General features: G+C 44.0%; 28 non-coding genes and 4 pseudogenes across 28 annotated transcripts; all 32 read right to left on the reverse strand.

Annotated features, from left to right (window-relative positions):
• Positions 1 to 87: 87 nt before the first annotated feature.
• LOC147922575 (5S ribosomal RNA) lies at positions 88 to 206 on the reverse strand. Its single transcript, XR_015590321.1, has one exon. It is a non-coding gene; the product is annotated as a 5S ribosomal RNA (ribosomal RNA).
• Positions 207 to 601: 395 nt separating this feature from the next.
• LOC147922576 (5S ribosomal RNA) lies at positions 602 to 720 on the reverse strand. Its single transcript, XR_015590313.1, has one exon. It is a non-coding gene; the product is annotated as a 5S ribosomal RNA (ribosomal RNA).
• Positions 721 to 1115: 395 nt separating this feature from the next.
• On the reverse strand, positions 1116 to 1234 carry LOC147922577 (5S ribosomal RNA). Its single transcript, XR_015590303.1, has one exon. It is a non-coding gene; the product is annotated as a 5S ribosomal RNA (ribosomal RNA).
• A 395-nt stretch (positions 1235 to 1629) lies between these two features.
• On the reverse strand, positions 1630 to 1748 carry LOC147922578 (5S ribosomal RNA). The gene has a single exon (XR_015590314.1). It is a non-coding gene; the product is annotated as a 5S ribosomal RNA (ribosomal RNA).
• A 394-nt stretch (positions 1749 to 2142) lies between these two features.
• LOC147922579 (5S ribosomal RNA) lies at positions 2143 to 2261 on the reverse strand. Its single transcript, XR_015590024.1, has one exon. It is a non-coding gene; the product is annotated as a 5S ribosomal RNA (ribosomal RNA).
• Positions 2262 to 2648: 387 nt separating this feature from the next.
• LOC147922580 (5S ribosomal RNA) lies at positions 2649 to 2767 on the reverse strand. Its single transcript, XR_015589539.1, has one exon. It is a non-coding gene; the product is annotated as a 5S ribosomal RNA (ribosomal RNA).
• Positions 2768 to 3154: 387 nt separating this feature from the next.
• On the reverse strand, positions 3155 to 3273 carry LOC147922581 (5S ribosomal RNA). The gene has a single exon (XR_015590322.1). It is a non-coding gene; the product is annotated as a 5S ribosomal RNA (ribosomal RNA).
• A 395-nt stretch (positions 3274 to 3668) lies between these two features.
• On the reverse strand, positions 3669 to 3787 carry LOC147922582 (5S ribosomal RNA). The gene has a single exon (XR_015590229.1). It is a non-coding gene; the product is annotated as a 5S ribosomal RNA (ribosomal RNA).
• A 395-nt stretch (positions 3788 to 4182) lies between these two features.
• Positions 4183 to 4301, reverse strand: LOC147922583 (5S ribosomal RNA). The gene has a single exon (XR_015590018.1). It is a non-coding gene; the product is annotated as a 5S ribosomal RNA (ribosomal RNA).
• Positions 4302 to 4688: 387 nt separating this feature from the next.
• Positions 4689 to 4807, reverse strand: LOC147922584 (5S ribosomal RNA). The gene has a single exon (XR_015589540.1). It is a non-coding gene; the product is annotated as a 5S ribosomal RNA (ribosomal RNA).
• Positions 4808 to 5194: 387 nt separating this feature from the next.
• On the reverse strand, positions 5195 to 5313 carry LOC147922585 (5S ribosomal RNA). The gene has a single exon (XR_015590323.1). It is a non-coding gene; the product is annotated as a 5S ribosomal RNA (ribosomal RNA).
• A 386-nt stretch (positions 5314 to 5699) lies between these two features.
• On the reverse strand, positions 5700 to 5818 carry LOC147922586 (5S ribosomal RNA). The gene has a single exon (XR_015589541.1). It is a non-coding gene; the product is annotated as a 5S ribosomal RNA (ribosomal RNA).
• A 387-nt stretch (positions 5819 to 6205) lies between these two features.
• On the reverse strand, positions 6206 to 6324 carry LOC147922587 (5S ribosomal RNA). The gene has a single exon (XR_015590324.1). It is a non-coding gene; the product is annotated as a 5S ribosomal RNA (ribosomal RNA).
• Positions 6325 to 6711: 387 nt separating this feature from the next.
• Positions 6712 to 6830, reverse strand: LOC147922588 (5S ribosomal RNA). Its single transcript, XR_015589542.1, has one exon. It is a non-coding gene; the product is annotated as a 5S ribosomal RNA (ribosomal RNA).
• Positions 6831 to 7224: 394 nt separating this feature from the next.
• Positions 7225 to 7343, reverse strand: LOC147922589 (5S ribosomal RNA). Its single transcript, XR_015590148.1, has one exon. It is a non-coding gene; the product is annotated as a 5S ribosomal RNA (ribosomal RNA).
• Positions 7344 to 7738: 395 nt separating this feature from the next.
• On the reverse strand, positions 7739 to 7857 carry LOC147922590 (5S ribosomal RNA). Its single transcript, XR_015590315.1, has one exon. It is a non-coding gene; the product is annotated as a 5S ribosomal RNA (ribosomal RNA).
• A 395-nt stretch (positions 7858 to 8252) lies between these two features.
• LOC147922591 (5S ribosomal RNA) lies at positions 8253 to 8371 on the reverse strand. Its single transcript, XR_015590239.1, has one exon. It is a non-coding gene; the product is annotated as a 5S ribosomal RNA (ribosomal RNA).
• Positions 8372 to 8765: 394 nt separating this feature from the next.
• Positions 8766 to 8884, reverse strand: LOC147922592 (5S ribosomal RNA). Its single transcript, XR_015590028.1, has one exon. It is a non-coding gene; the product is annotated as a 5S ribosomal RNA (ribosomal RNA).
• A 387-nt stretch (positions 8885 to 9271) lies between these two features.
• LOC147922593 (5S ribosomal RNA) lies at positions 9272 to 9390 on the reverse strand. Its single transcript, XR_015590270.1, has one exon. It is a non-coding gene; the product is annotated as a 5S ribosomal RNA (ribosomal RNA).
• A 393-nt stretch (positions 9391 to 9783) lies between these two features.
• On the reverse strand, positions 9784 to 9902 carry LOC147922594 (5S ribosomal RNA). Its single transcript, XR_015590000.1, has one exon. It is a non-coding gene; the product is annotated as a 5S ribosomal RNA (ribosomal RNA).
• Positions 9903 to 10279: 377 nt separating this feature from the next.
• LOC147922595 (5S ribosomal RNA) lies at positions 10280 to 10398 on the reverse strand (annotated as a pseudogene).
• Positions 10399 to 10786: 388 nt separating this feature from the next.
• Positions 10787 to 10905, reverse strand: LOC147922596 (5S ribosomal RNA). Its single transcript, XR_015590370.1, has one exon. It is a non-coding gene; the product is annotated as a 5S ribosomal RNA (ribosomal RNA).
• Positions 10906 to 11292: 387 nt separating this feature from the next.
• On the reverse strand, positions 11293 to 11411 carry LOC147922597 (5S ribosomal RNA; annotated as a pseudogene).
• Positions 11412 to 11798: 387 nt separating this feature from the next.
• On the reverse strand, positions 11799 to 11917 carry LOC147922598 (5S ribosomal RNA). Its single transcript, XR_015590230.1, has one exon. It is a non-coding gene; the product is annotated as a 5S ribosomal RNA (ribosomal RNA).
• Positions 11918 to 12312: 395 nt separating this feature from the next.
• Positions 12313 to 12431, reverse strand: LOC147922599 (5S ribosomal RNA). Its single transcript, XR_015590094.1, has one exon. It is a non-coding gene; the product is annotated as a 5S ribosomal RNA (ribosomal RNA).
• Positions 12432 to 12818: 387 nt separating this feature from the next.
• LOC147922600 (5S ribosomal RNA) lies at positions 12819 to 12937 on the reverse strand (annotated as a pseudogene).
• A 387-nt stretch (positions 12938 to 13324) lies between these two features.
• Positions 13325 to 13443, reverse strand: LOC147922601 (5S ribosomal RNA). Its single transcript, XR_015590325.1, has one exon. It is a non-coding gene; the product is annotated as a 5S ribosomal RNA (ribosomal RNA).
• Positions 13444 to 13837: 394 nt separating this feature from the next.
• On the reverse strand, positions 13838 to 13956 carry LOC147922602 (5S ribosomal RNA). The gene has a single exon (XR_015590001.1). It is a non-coding gene; the product is annotated as a 5S ribosomal RNA (ribosomal RNA).
• A 388-nt stretch (positions 13957 to 14344) lies between these two features.
• On the reverse strand, positions 14345 to 14463 carry LOC147922603 (5S ribosomal RNA; annotated as a pseudogene).
• A 387-nt stretch (positions 14464 to 14850) lies between these two features.
• LOC147922604 (5S ribosomal RNA) lies at positions 14851 to 14969 on the reverse strand. Its single transcript, XR_015590326.1, has one exon. It is a non-coding gene; the product is annotated as a 5S ribosomal RNA (ribosomal RNA).
• Positions 14970 to 15356: 387 nt separating this feature from the next.
• LOC147922605 (5S ribosomal RNA) lies at positions 15357 to 15475 on the reverse strand. The gene has a single exon (XR_015590327.1). It is a non-coding gene; the product is annotated as a 5S ribosomal RNA (ribosomal RNA).
• Positions 15476 to 15862: 387 nt separating this feature from the next.
• On the reverse strand, positions 15863 to 15981 carry LOC147922606 (5S ribosomal RNA). The gene has a single exon (XR_015590252.1). It is a non-coding gene; the product is annotated as a 5S ribosomal RNA (ribosomal RNA).
• Positions 15982 to 16221: the final 240 nt, after the last annotated feature.

Consider the following 16221-nt stretch of genomic DNA (forward strand, 5'->3'; position numbering starts at 1 on the left):
GTCGCGTGGTTCCTCACGATGTAAAAGTTACGACGTTATGTTTTTACTATATAGGCTTACGCAACAACCAAAAAAAAAAAAGAGGGAGGGATGCAACACGAGGACTTCCCGGGAGGTCAGCCATCCTAGTACTACTCTCGCCCAAGCACGCTTAACTGCGGAGTTCTGATGGGATACGGTGCATTAGTGCTGGTATGATCGCATCCGTTAGTATATATCATGCAATCGCATATATCGTTTTTTGAAAACTCAAGGGATCATTCAATGTGGGTCCCACTTGATATGTGGACCGGTTTATTCACCTTGGACGTGCTTCGAACCGCGAAAAACAAGAGATAACCATATCCGAACATAATTTTGTACTCGTAGCTAATTGTGTCGCGATCACAAAAAAACATCCGAAACACTTTTAAACGTCAAAATTCGGCCTCCAGAATGGTCCAATGGGACGAAGACCCATTGCCTTGCCGGAAACACTCTTGGGGCTTTCCGAAAAGGTATTATGGGTCGCGTGGTTCCTCACGATGTAAAAGTTACGACGTTATGTTTGTACTATATAGGCTTACGCAACAACCAAAAAAAAAAAAAAAAAAAAGAGGGAGGGATGCAACACGAGGACTTCCAGGGAGGTCACCCATCCTAGTACTACTCTCGCCCAAGCACGCTTAACTGCGGAGTTCTGATGGGATACGGTGCATTAGTGCTGGTATGATCGCATCCGTTAGTATATATCATGCAATTGGATATATCGTTTTTTGAAAACTCAAGGGATCATCCAATGTGGGTCCCACTTGATATGTGGACCGGTTTATTCACCTTGGACGTGCTTCGAACCGCGAAAAACAAGAGATAACCATATCCGAACATAATTTTGTACTCGTAGCTAATTGTGTCGCGATCACAAAAAAACATCCGAAACACTTTTAAACGTCAAAATTCGGCCTCCAGAATGGTCCAATGGGACAAAGACCTATTGCCTTGCCGGAAACACTCTTGGGGCTTTCCGAAAAGGTATTATGGGTCGCGTGGTTCCTCACGATGTAAAAGTTACGACGTTATGTTTGTACTCTATAGGCTTACGCAACATCCAAAAAAAAAAAAAAAAAAAGGAGGGAGGGATGCAGCACGAGGACTTCCCGGGAGGTCACCCATCCTAGTACTACTCTCGCCCAAGCACGCTTAACTGCGGAGTTCTGATGGGATACGGTGCATTAGTGCTGGTATGATCGCATCCGTTAGTATATATCATGCAATCGCATATATCGTTTTTTGAAAACTCAAGGGATCATTCAATGTGGGTCCCACTTGATATGTGGACCGGTTTATTCACCTTGGACGTGCTTCGAACCGCGAAAAACAAGAGATAACCATATCCGAACATAATTTTGTACTCGTAGCTAATTGTGTCGCGATCACAAAAAAACATCCGAAATACTTTTAAACGTCAAAATTCGGCCTCCAGAATGGTCCAATGGGACGAAGACCCATTGCCTTGCCGGAAACACTCTTGGGGCTTTCCGAAAAGGTATTATGGGTCGCGTGGTTCCTCACGATGTAAAAGTTACGACGTTATGTTTGTACTATATAGGCTTACGCAACAACCAAAAAAAAAAAAAAAAAAAAGAGGGAGGGATGCAACACGAGGACTTCCAGGGAGGTCACCCATCCTAGTACTACTCTCGCCCAAGCACGCTTAACTGCGGAGTTCTGATGGGATACGGTGCATTAGTGCTGGTATGATCGCATCCGTTAGTATATATCATGCAATTGGATATATCGTTTTTTGAAAACTCAAGGGATCATCCAATGTGGGTCCCACTTGATATGTGGACCGGTTTATTCACCTTGGACGTGCTTCGAACCGCGAAAAACAAGAGATAACCATATCCGAACATAATTTTGTACTCGTAGCTAATTGTGTCGCGATCACAAAAAAACATCCGAAACACTTTTAAACGTCAAAATTCGGCCTCCAGAATGGTCCAATGGGACAAAGACCCATTGCCTAGCCGGAAACACTCTTGGGGCTTTCCGAAAAGGTATTATGGGTCGCGTGGTTCCTCACGATGTAAAAGTTACGACGTTATGTTTGTACTATATAGGCTTACGCAACTACCAAAAAAAAAAAAAAAAAAAGAGGGAGGGATGCAACACGAGGACTTCCCGGGAGGTCACCCATCCTAGTACTACTCTCGCCCAAGCACGTTTAACTGCGGAGTTCTGATGGGATCCGGTGCATTAGTGCTGGTATGATCGCATCCGTTAGTATATATCATGCAATCGCATATATCGTTTTTTGAAAACTCAAGGGATCATTCAATGTGGGTCCCACTTGATATGTGGACCGGTTTATTCACCTTGGACGTGCTTCGAACCGCGAAAAACAAGAGATAACCATATCCGAACATAATTTTGTACTCGTAGCTAATTGTGTCGCGATCACAAAAAAACATCCGAAACACTTTTAAACGTCAAAATTCGGCCTCCAGAATGGTCCAATGGCACAAAGACCCATTGCCTTGCCGGAAACACTCTTGGGGCTTTCCGAAAAGGTATTATGGGTCGCGTGGTTCCTCACGATGTAAAAGTTACGACGTTATGTTTTTACTATATAGGCTTACGCAACAACCAAAAAAAAAAAAGAGGGAGGGATGCAACACGAGGACTTCCCGGGAGGTCAGCCATCCTAGTACTACTCTCGCCCAAGCACGCTTAACTGCGGAGTTCTGATGGGATACGGTGCATTAGTGCTGGTATGATCACATCCGTTAGTATATATCATGCAATCGCATATATCGTTTTTTGAAAACTCAAGGGATCATTCAATGTGGGTCCCACTTGATATGTGGACCGGTTTATTCACCTTGGACGTGCTTCGAACCGCGAAAAACAAGAGATAACCATATCCGAACATAATCTTGTACTCGTAGCTAATTGTGTCGCGATCACAAAAAAACATCCGAAACACTTTTAAACGTCAAAATTCGGCCTCCAGAATTGTCCAATGGCACAAAGACCCATTGCCTTGCCGGAAACACTCTTGGGGCTTTCCGAAAAGGTATTATGGGTCGCGTGGTTCCTCACGATGTAAAAGTTACGACGTTATGTTTTTACTATATAGGCTTACGCAACAACCAAAAAAAAAAAAGAGGGAGGGATGCAACACGAGGACTTCCCGGGAGGTCAGCCATCCTAGTACTACTCTCGCCCAAGCACGCTTAACTGCGGAGTTCTGATGGGATACGGTGCATTAGTGCTGGTATGATCGCATCCGTTAGTATATATCATGCAATCGCATATATCGTTTTTTGAAAACTCAAGGGATCATTCAATGTGGGTCCCACTTGATATGTGGACCGGTTTATTCACCTTGGACGTGCTTCGAACCGCGAAAAACAAGAGATAACCATATCCGAACATAATTTTGTACTCGTAGCTAATTGTGTCGCGATCACAAAAAAACATCCGAAACACTTTTAAACGTCAAAATTCGGCCTCCAGAATGGTCCAATGGGACAAAGACCTATTGCCTTGCCGGAAACACTCTTGGGGCTTTCCGAAAAGGTATTATGGGTCGCGTGGTTCCTCACGATGTAAAAGTTACGACGTTATGTTTGTACTATATAGGCTTACGCAACATCCAAAAAAAAAAAAAAAAAAAGGAGGGAGGGATGCAACACGAGGACTTCCCGGGAGGTCACCCATCCTAGTACTACTCTCGCCCAAGCACGCTTAACTGCGGAGTTCTGATGGGATACGGTGCATTAGTGCTGGTATGATCGCATCCGTTAGTATATATCATGCAATCGCATATATCGTTTTTTGAAAACTCAAGGGATCATGCAATGTGGGTCCCACTTGATATGTGGACCGGTTTATTCACCTTGGACGTGCTTCAAACCGCGAAAAACAAGAGATAACCATATCCGAACATAATTTTGTACTCGTAGCTAATTGTGTCGCGATCAAAAAAAAACATCCGAAACACTTTTAAACGTCAAAATTCGGCCTCCAGAATGGTCCAATGGGACGAAGACCCATTGCTTTGCCGGAAACACTCTTGGGGCTTTCCGAAAAGGTATTATGGGTCGCGTGGTTCCTCACGATGTAAAAGTTACGACGTTATGTTTGTACTATATAGGCTTACGCAACAACCAAAAAAAAAAAAAAAAAAAAGAGGGAGGGATGCAACACGAGGACTTCCCGGGAGGTCACCCATCCTAGTACTACTCTCGCCCAAGCACGCTTAACTGCGGAGTTCTAATGGGATCCGGTGCATTAGTGCTGGTATGATCGCATCCGTTAGTATATATCATGCAATCGCATATATCGTTTTTTGAAAACTCAAGGGATCATTCAATGTGGGTCCCACTTGATATGTGGACCGGTTTATTCACCTTGGACGTGCTTCGAACCGCGAAAAACAAGAGATAACCATATCCGAACATAATTTTGTACTCGTAGCTAATTGTGTCGCGATCACAAAAAAACATCCGAAACACTTTTAAACGTCAAAATTCGGCCTCCAGAATGGTCCAATGGCACAAAGACCCATTGCCTTGCCGGAAACACTCTTGGGGCTTTCCGAAAAGGTATTATGGGTCGCGTGGTTCCTCACGATGTAAAAGTTACGACGTTATGTTTTTACTATATAGGCTTACGCAACAACCAAAAAAAAAAAAGAGGGAGGGATGCAACACGAGGACTTCCCGGGAGGTCAGCCATCCTAGTACTACTCTCGCCCAAGCACGCTTAACTGCGGAGTTCTGATGGGATACGGTGCATTAGTGCTGGTATGATCACATCCGTTAGTATATATCATGCAATCGCATATATCGTTTTTTGAAAACTCAAGGGATCATTCAATGTGGGTCCCACTTGATATGTGGACCGGTTTATTCACCTTGGACGTGCTTCGAACCGCGAAAAACAAGAGATAACCATATCCGAACATAATCTTGTACTCGTAGCTAATTGTGTCGCGATCACAAAAAAACATCCGAAACACTTTTAAACGTCAAAATTCGGCCTCCAGAATTGTCCAATGGCACAAAGACCCATTGCCTTGCCGGAAACACTCTTGGGGCTTTCCGAAAAGGTATTATGGGTCGCGTGGTTCCTCACGATGTAAAAGTTATGACGTTATGTTTTTACTATATAGGCTTACGCAACAACCAAAAAAAAAAAAGAGGGAGGGATGCAACACGAGGACTTCCCGGGAGGTCAGCCATCCTAGTACTACTCTCGCCCAAGCACGCTTAACTGCGGAGTTCTGATGGGATACGGTGCATTAGTGCTGGTATGATCGCATCCGTTAGTATATATCATGCAATCGCATATATCGTTTTTTGAAAACTCAAGGGATCATTCAATGTGGGTCCCACTTGATATGTGGACCGGTTTATTCACCTTGGACGTGCTTCGAACCGCGAAAAACAAGAGATAACCATATCCGAACATAATTTTGTACTCGTAGCTAATTGTGTCGCGATCACAAAAAAACATCCGAAACACTTTTAAACGTCAAAATTCGGCCTCCAGAATGGTCCAATGGCACAAAGACCCATTGCCTTGCCGGAAACACTCTTGGGGCTTTCCGAAAAGGTATTATGGGTCGCGTGGTTCCTCACGATGTAAAAGTTACGACGTTATGTTTTTACTATATAGGCTTACGCAACAACCAAAAAAAAAAAGAGGGAGGGATGCAACACGAGGACTTCCCGGGAGGTCAGCCATCCTAGTACTACTCTCGCCCAAGCACGCTTAACTGCGGAGTTCTGATGGGATACGGTGCATTAGTGCTGGTATGATCACATCCGTTAGTATATATCATGCAATCGCATATATCGTTTTTTGAAAACTCAAGGGATCATTCAATGTGGGTCCCACTTGATATGTGGACCGGTTTATTCACCTTGGACGTGCTTCGAACCGCGAAAAACAAGAGATAACCATATCCGAACATAATCTTGTACTCGTAGCTAATTGTGTCGCGATCACAAAAAAACATCCGAAACACTTTTAAACGTCAAAATTCGGCCTCCAGAATTGTCCAATGGCACAAAGACCCATTGCCTTGCCGGAAACACTCTTGGGGCTTTCCGAAAAGGTATTATGGGTCGCGTGGTTCCTCACGATGTAAAAGTTATGACGTTATGTTTTTACTATATAGGCTTACGCAACAACCAAAAAAAAAAAAGAGGGAGGGATGCAACACGAGGACTTCCCGGGAGGTCAGCCATCCTAGTACTACTCTCGCCCAAGCACGCTTAACTGCGGAGTTCTGATGGGATACGGTGCATTAGTGCTGGTATGATCGCATCCGTTAGTATATATCATGCAATCGCATATATCGTTTTTTGAAAACTCAAGGGATCATTCAATGTGGGTCCCACTTGATATGTGGACCGGTTTATTCACCTTGGACGTGCTTCGAACCGCGAAAAACAAGAGATAACCATATCCGAACATAATTTTGTACTCGTAGCTAATTGTGTCGTGATCACAAAAAAACATCCGAAACACTTTTAAACGTCAAAATTCGGCCTCCAGAATGGTCCAATGGGACGAAGACCCATTGCCTTGCCGGAAACACTCTTGGGGCTTTCCGAAAAGGTATTATGGGTCGCGTGGTTCCTCACGATGTAAAAGTTACGACGTTATGTTTTTACTATATAGGCTTACGCAACAACCAAAAAAAAAAAAGAGGGAGGGATGCAACACGAGGACTTCCCGGGAGGTCAGCCATCCTAGTACTACTCTCGCCCAAGCACGCTTAACTGCGGAGTTCTGATGGGATACGGTGCATTAGTGCTGGTATGATCACATCCGTTAGTATATATCATGCAATCGCATATATCGTTTTTTGAAAACTCAAGGGATCATTCAATGTAGGTCCCACTTGATATGTGGACCGGTTTATTCACCTTGGACGTGCTTCGAACCGCGAAAAACAAGAGATAACCATATCCGAACATAATCTTGTACTCGTAGCTAATTGTGTCGTGATCACAAAAAAACATCCGAAACACTTTTAAACGTCAAAATTCGGCCTCCAGAATGGTCCAATGGGACGAAGACCCATTGCCTTGCCGGAAACACTCTTGGGGCTTTCCGAAAAGGTATTATGGGTCGCGTGGTTCCTCACGATGTAAAAGTTACGACGTTATGTTTGTACTATATAGGCTTACGCAACAACCAAAAAAAAAAAAAAAAAAAGAGGGAGGGATGCAACACGAGGACTTCCCAGGAGGTCACCCATCCTAGTACTACTCTCGCCCAAGCACGCTTAACTGCGGAGTTCTGATGGGATCCGGTGCATTAGTGCTTGTATGATCGCATCCGTTAGTATATATCATGCAATCGCATATATCGTTTTTTGAAAACTCAAGGGATCATTCAATGTTGGTCCCACTTGATATGTGGACCGGTTTATTCACCTTGGACGTGCTTCGAACCGCGAAAAACAAGAGATAACCATATCCGAACATAATCTTGTACTCGTAGCTAATTGTGTCGCGATCACAAAAAAACATCCGAAACACTTTTAAACGTCAAAATTCGGCCTCCAGAATGGTCCAATGGCACAAAGACCCATTGCTTTGCCGGAAACACTCTTGGGGCTTTCCGAAAAGGTATTATGGGTCGCGTGGTTCCTCACGATGTAAAAGTTACGACGTTATGTTTGTACTATATAGGCTTACGCAACAACCAAAAAAAAAAAAAAAAAAAAGAGGGAGGGATGCAACACGAGGACTTCCAGGGAGGTCACCCATCCTAGTACTACTCTCGCCCAAGCACGCTTAACTGCGGAGTTCTGATGGGATACGGTGCATTAGTGCTGGTATGATCGCATCCGTTAGTATATATCATGCAATCGGATATATCGTTTTTTGAAAACTCAAGGGATCATTCAATGTGGGTCCCACTTGATATGTGGACCGGTTTATTCACCTTGGACGTGCTTCGAACCGCGAAAAACAAGAGATAACCATATCCGAACATAATTTTGTACTCGTAGCTAATTGTGTCGCGATCACAAAAAAACATCCGAAACACTTTTAAACGTCAAAATTCGGCCTCCAGAATGGTCCAATGGGACAAAGACCTATTGCCTTGCCGGAAACACTCTTGGGGCTTTCCGAAAAGGTATTATGGGTCGCGTGGTTCCTCACGATGTAAAAGTTACGACGTTATGTTTGTACTATATAGGCTTACGCAACATCCAAAAAAAAAAAAAAAAAAAGGAGGGAGGGATGCAACACGAGGACTTCCCGGGAGGTCACCCATCCTAGTACTACTCACGCCCAAGCACGCTTAACTACGGAGTTCTGATGGGATACGGTGCATTAGTGCTGGTATGATCGCATCCGTTAGTATATATCATGCAATCGCATATATCGTTTTTTGAAAACTCAAGGGATCATTCAATGTGGGTCCCACTTGATATGTGGACCGGTTTATTCACCTTGGACGTGCTTCGAACCGCGAAAAACAAGAGATAACCATATCCGAACATAATTTTGTACTCGTAGCTAATTGTGTCGCGATAAAAAAAAAACATCCGAAACACTTTTAAACGTCAAAATTCGGCCTCCAGAATGGTCCAATGGGACGAAGACCCATTGCTTTGCCGGAAACACTCTTGGGGCTTTCCGAAAAGGTATTATGGGTCGCGTGGTTCCTCACGATGTAAAAGTTACGACGTTATGTTTGTACTATATAGGCTTACGCAACAACCAAAAAAAAAAAAAAAAAAAGAGGGAGGGATGCAACACGAGGACTTCCCAGGAGGTCACCCATCCTAGTACTACTCTCGCCCAAGCATGCTTAACTGCGGAGTTCTGATGGGATCCGGTGCATTAGTGCTGGTATGATCGCATCCGTTAGTATATATCATGCAATCGCATATATCGTTTTTTGAAAACTCAAGGGATCATTCAATGTGGGTCCCATTTGATATGTGGACCGGTTTATTCACCTTGGACGTGCTTCGAACCGCGAAAAACAAGAGATAACCATATCCGAACATAATCTTGTACTCGTAGCTAATTGTGTCGCGATCACAAAAAAACATCCGAAACACTTTTAAACGTCAAAATTTGGCCTCCCGAATGGTCCAATGGCACAAAGACCCATTGCCTTGCCGGAAACACTCTTGGGGCTTTCCGAAAAGGTATTATGGGTCGCGTGGTTCCTCACGATGTAAAAGTTACGACGTTATGTTTTTACTATATAGGCTTACGCAAAAAAAAAAAAAAAAAAAGAGGGAGGGATGCAACACGAGGACTTCCCGGGAGGTCACCCATCCTAGTACTACTCTCGCCCAAGCACGCTTAACTGCGTTGTTCTGATGGGATACGGTGCATTAGTGCTGGTATGATCGCATCCGTTACTATATATCATGCAATCGCATATATCGTTTTTTGAAAACTCAAGGGATCATTCAATGTGGGTCCCACTTGATATGTGGACCGGTTTATTCACCTTGGACGTGCTTCGAACCGCGAAAAACAAGAGATAACCATATCCGAACATAATTTTGTACTCGTAGCTAATTGTGTCGCGATCACAAAAAAACATCCGAAACACTTTTAAACGTCAAAATTCGGCCTCCAGAATGGTCCAATGGGACGAAGACCCATTGCCTTGCCGGAAACACTCTTGGGGCTTTCCGAAAAGGTATTATGGGTCGCGTGGTTCCTCACGATGTAAAAGTTACGACGTTATGTTTGTACTATATAGGCTTACGCAACAACCAAAAAAAAAAAAAAAAAAGAGGGAGGGATGCAACACGAGGACTTCCCGGGAGGTCACCCATCCTAGTACTACTCTCGCCCAAGCACGCTTAACTGCGGAGTTCTGATGGGATCCGGTGCATTAGTGCTGGTATGATCGCATCCGTTAGTACATATCATGCAATCGCATATATCGTTTTTTGAAAACTCAAGGGATCATTCAATGTGGGTCCCACTTGATATGTGGACCGGTTTATTCACCTTGGACGTGCTTCGAACCGCGAAAAACAAGAGATAACCATATCCGAACATAATTTTGTACTCGTAGCTAATTGTGTCGCGATCACAAAAAAACATCCGAAACACTTTTAAACGTCAAAATTCGGCCTCCAGAATGGTCCAATGGCACAAAGACCCATTGCCTTGCCGGGGGGCTTTCCGAAAAGGTATTATGGGTCGCGTGGTTCCTCACGATGTAAAAGTTACGACGTTATGTTTTTACTATATAGGCTTACGCAACAACCAAAAAAAAAAAAGAGGGAGGGATGCAACACGAGGACTTCCCGGGAGGTCAGCCATCCTAGTACTACTCTCGCCCAAGCACGCTTAACTGCGGAGTTCTGATGGGATACGGTGCATTAGGGCTGGTATGATCACATCCGTTAGTATATATCATGCAATCGCATATATCGTTTTTTGAAAACTCAAGGGATCATTCAATGTGGGTCCCACTTGATATGTGGACCGGTTTATTCACCTTGGACGTGCTTCGAACCGCGAAAAACAAGAGATAACCATATCCGAACATAATCTTGTACTCGTAGCTAATTGTGTCGCGATCACAGAAAAACATCCGAAACACTTTTAAACGTCAAAATTCGGCCTCCAGAATGGTCCAATGGCACAAAGACCCATTGCCTTGCCGGAAACACTCTTGGGGCTTTCCGAAAAGGTATTATGGGTCGCGTGGTTCCTCACGATGTAAAAGTTACAACATTATGTTTTTACTATATAGGCTTACGCAACAACCAAAAAAAAAAAAAGAGGGAGGGATGCAACACGAGGACTTCCCGGGAGGTCAGCCATCCTAGTACTACTCTCGCCCAAGCACGCTTAACTGCGGAGTTCTGATGGGATGCGGTGCATTAGTGCTGGTATGATCGCATCCGTTAGTATATATCATGCAATCGCATATATCGTTTTTTGAAAACTCAAGGGATCATTCAATGTGGGTCCCACTTGATATGTGGACCGGTTTATTCACCTTGGACGTGCTTCGAACCGCGAAAAACAAGAGATAACCATATCCGAACATAATTTTGTACTCGTAGCTAATTGTGTCGCGATCACAAAAAAACATCCGAAACACTTTTAAACGTCAAAATTCGGCCTCCAGAATGGTCCAATGGCACAAAGACCCATTGCCTTGCCGGAAACACTCTTGGGGCTTTCCGAAAAGGTATTATGGGTCGCGTGGTTCCTCACGATGTAAAAGTTACGACGTTATGTTTTTACTATATAGGCTTACGCAACAACCAAAAAAAAAAAAGAGGGAGGGATGCAACACGAGTACTTCCCGGGAGGTCAGCCATCCTAGTACTACTCTCGCCCAAGCACGCTTAACTGCGGAGTTCTGATGGGATACGGTGCATTAGTGCTGGTATGATCACATCCGTTAGTATATATCATGCAATCGCATATATCGTTTTTTGAAAACTCAAGGGATCATTCAATGTGGGTCCCACTTGATATGTGGACCGGTTTATTCACCTTGGACGTGCTTCGAACCGCGAAAAACAAGAGATAACCATATCCGAACATAATCTTGTACTCGTAGCTAATTGTGTCGCGATCACAAAAAAACATCCGAAACACTTTTAAACGTCAAAATTCGGCCTCCAGAATGGTCCAATGGGACAAAGACCTATTGCCTTGCCGGAAACACTCTTGGGGCTTTCCGAAAAGGTATTATGGGTCGCGTGGTTCTTCACGATGTAAAAGTTACGACGTTATGTTTGTACTATATAGGCTTACGCAACATCCAAAAAAAAAAAAGAGGGAGGGATGCAACACGAGGACTTCCCGGGAGGTCACCCATCCTAGTACTACTCTCGCCCAAGCACGCTTAACTGCGGAGTTCTGATGGGATACGGTGCATTAGTGCTGGTATGATCGCATCCGTTAGTATATATCATGCAATCGCATATATCGTTTTTTGAAAACTCAAGGGATCATTCAATGTGGGTCCAACTTGATATGTGGACCGGTTTATTCACCTTGGACGTGCTTCGAACCGCGAAAAACAAGAGATAACCATATCCGAACATAATTTTGTACTCGTAGCTAATTGTGTCGCGATCACAAAAAAACATCCGAAACACTTTTAAACGTCAAAATTCGGCCTCCAGAATGGTCCAATGGGACGAAGACCTATTGCCTTGCCGGAAACACTCTTGGGGCTTTCCGAAAAGGTATTATGGGTCGCGTGGTTCCTCACGATGTAAAAGTTACGACGTTATGTTTGTACTATATAGGCTTACGCAACAACCAAAAAAAAAAAAAAAAAAAAGAGGGAGGGATGCAACACGAGGACTTCCCGGGAGGTCACCCATCCTAGTACTACTCTCGCCCAAGCACGCTTGACTGCGGAGTTCTAATGGGATCCGGTGCATTAGTGCTGGTATGATCGCATCCGTTAGTATATATCATGCAATCGCATATATCGTTTTTTGAAAACTCAAGGGATCATTCAATGTGGGTCCCACTTGATATGTGGACCGGTTTATTCACCTTGGACGTGCTTCGAACCGCGAAAAACAAGAGATAACCATATCCGAACATAATCTTGTACTCGTAGCTAATTGTGTCGCGATCACAAAAAAACATCCGAAACACTTTTAAACGTCAAAATTCGGCCTCCAGAATGGTCCAATGGCACAAAGACCCATTGCCTTGCCGGAAACACTCTTGGGGCTTTCCGAAAAGGTATTATGGGTCGCGTGGTTCCTCACGATGTAAAAGTTACGACGTTATGTTTTTACTATATAGGCTTACGCAACAACCAAAAAAAAAAAAGAGGGAGGGATGCAACACGAGGACTTCCCGGGAGGTCAGCCATCCTAGTACTACTCTCGCCCAAGCACGCTTAACTGCGGAGTTCTGATGGGATACGGTGCATTAGGGCTGGTATGATCACATCCGTTAGTATATATCATGCAATCGCATATATCGTTTTTTGAAAACTCAAGGGATCATTCAATGTGGGTCCCACTTGATATGTGGACCGGTTTATTCACCTTGGACGTGCTTCGAACCGCGAAAAACAAGAGATAACCATATCCGAACATAATCTTGTACTCGTAGCTAATTGTGTCGCGATCACAAAAAAACATCCGAAACACTTTTAAACGTCAAAATTCGGCCTCCAGAAAGGTCCAATGGCACAAAGACCCATTGCCTTGCCAGAAACACTCTTGGGGCTTTCCGAAAAGGTATTATGGGTCGCGTGGTTCCTCACGATGTAAAAGTTACGACGTTATGTTTTTACTATATAGGCTTACGCAACAACCAAAAAAAAAAAAGAGGGAGGGATGCAACACGAGGACTTCCCGGGAGGTCAGCCATCCTAGTACTACTCTCGCCCAAGCACGCTTAACTGCGGAGTTCTGATGGGATACGGTGCATTAGTGCTGGTATGATCGCATCCGTTAGTATATATCATGCAATCGCATATATCGTTTTTTGAAAACTCAAGGGATCATTCAATGTGGGTCCCACTTGATATGTGGACCGGTTTATTCACCTTGGACGTGCTTCGAACCGCGAAAAACAAGAGATAACCATATCCGAACATAATTTTGTACTCGTAGCTAATTGTGTCGCGATCACAAAAAAACATCCGAAACACTTTTAAACGTCAAAATTCGGCCTCCAGAATGCTCCAATGGGACGAAGACCCATTACCTTGCCGGAAACACTCTTGGGGCTTTCCGAAAAGGTATTATGGGTCGCGTGGTTCCTCACGATGTAAAAGTTACGACGTTATGTTTGTACTATATAGGCTTACGCAACAACCAAAAAAAAAAAAAAAAAAAGAGGGAGGGATGCAACACGAGGACTTCCCGGGAGGTCACCCATCCTAGTACTACTCTCGCCCAAGCACGCTTAACTGCGGAGTTCTGATGGGATCCGGTGCATTAGTGCTGGTATGATCGCATCCGTTAGTATATATCATGCAATCGCATATATCGTTTTTTGAAAACTCAAGGGATCATTCAATGTGGGTCCCACTTGATATGTGGACCGGTTTATTCACCTTGGACGTGCTTCGAACCGCGAAAAACAAGAGATAACCATATCCGAACATAATTTTGTACTCGTAGCTAATTGTGTCGCGATCACAAAAAAACATCCGAAACACTTTTAAACGTCAAAATTCGGCCTCCAGAATGGTCCAATGGCACAAAGACTCATTGCCTTGCCGGAAACACTCTTGGGGCTTTCCGAAAAGGTATTATGGGTCGCGTGGTTCCTCACGATGTAAAAGTTACGACGTTATGTTTTTACTATATAGGCTTACGCAACAACCAAAAAAAAAAAAAGAGGGAGGGATGCAACACGAGGACTTCCCGGGAGGTCAGCCATCCTAGTACTACTCTCGCCCAAGCACGCTTAACTGCGGAGTTCTGATGGGATACGGTGCATTAGGGCTGGTATGATCACATCCGTTAGTATATATCATGCAATCGCATATATCGTTTTTTGAAAACTCAAGGGATCATTCAATGTGGGTCCCACTTGATATGTGGACCGGTTTATTCACCTTGGACGTGCTTCGAACCGCGAAAAACAAGAGATAACCATATCCGAACATAATCTTGTACTCGTAGCTAATTGTGTCGCGATCACAAAAAAACATCCGAAACACTTTTAAACGTCAAAATTCGGCCTCCAGAATGGTCCAATGGCACAAAGACCCATTGCCTTGCCGGAAACACTCTTGGGGCTTTCCGAAAAGGTATTATGGGTCGCGTGGTTCCTCACGATGTAAAAGTTACGACGTTATGTTTTTACTATATAGGCTTACGCAACAACCAAAAAAAAAAAAGAGGGAGGGATGCAACACGAGGACTTCCCGGGAGGTCAGCCATCCTAGTACTACTCTCGCCCAAGCACGCTTAACTGCGGAGTTCTGATGGGATACGGTGCATTAGTGCTGGTATGATCGCATCCGTTAGTATATATCATGCAATCGCATATATCGTTTTTTGAAAACTCAAGGGATCATTCAATGTGGGTCCCACTTGATATGTGGACCGGTTTATTCACCTTGGACGTGCTTCGAACCGCGAAAAACAAGAGATAACCATATCCGAACATAATTTTGTACTCGTATCTAATTGTGTCGCGATCACAAAAAAACATCCGAAACACTTTTAAACGTCAAAATTCGGCCTCCAGAATGGTCCAATGGGACGAAGACCTATTGCCTTGCCGGAAACACTCTTGGGGCTTTCCGAAAAGGTATTATGGGTCGCGTGGTTCCTCACGATGTAAAAGTTACGACGTTATGTTTTTACTATATAGGCTTACGCAACAACCAAAAACAAAAAAGAGGGAGGGATGCAACACGAGGACTTCCCGGGAGGTCAGCCATCCTAGTACTACTCTCGCCCAAGCACGCTTAACTGCGGAGTTCTGATGGGATACGGTGCATTAGTGCTGGTATGATCGCATCCGTTAGTATATATCATGCAATCGCATATATCGTTTTTTGAAAACACAAGGGATCATTCAATGTGGGTCCCACTTGATATGTGGACCGGTTTATTCACCTTGGACGTGCTTCAAACCGCGAAAAACAAGAGATAATCATATCCGAACATAATCTTGTACTCGTAGCTAATTGTGTCGCGATCACAAAAAAACATCTGAAACACTTTTAAACGTCAAAATTCGGCCTCCAGAATGGTCCAATGGCACAAAGACCCATTGCCTTGCCGGAAACACTCTTGGGGCTTTCCGAAAAGGTATTATGGGTCGCGTGGTTCCTCACGATGTAAAAGTTACGACGTTATGTTTTTACTATATAGGCTTACGCAACAACCAAAAATAAAAAAGAGGGAGGGATGCAACACGAGGACTTCCCGGGAGGTCACCCATCCTAGTACTACTCGCGCCCAAGCACGCTTAACTGCGGAGTTCTGATGGGATACGGTGCATTAGTGCTGGTATGATCGCATCCGTTAGTATATATCATGCAATCGCATATATCGTTTTTTGAAAACTCAAGGGATCATTCAATGTGGGTCCCACTTGATATGTGGACCGGTTTATTCACCTTGGACGTGCTTCGAACCGCGAAAAACAAGAGATAACCATATCCGAACATAATCTTGTACTCGTAGCTAATTGTGTCGCGATCACAAAAAAACATCCGAAACACTTTTAAACGTCAAAATTCGGCCTCCAGAATGGTCCAATG

Source organism: Camelina sativa, chromosome 18 (assembly GCF_030686135.1).
Source record: "Camelina sativa cultivar CO46 ecotype springtype chromosome 18, ASM3068613v1".
NCBI classification, from domain to species: domain Eukaryota; kingdom Viridiplantae; phylum Streptophyta; class Magnoliopsida; order Brassicales; family Brassicaceae; genus Camelina; species Camelina sativa.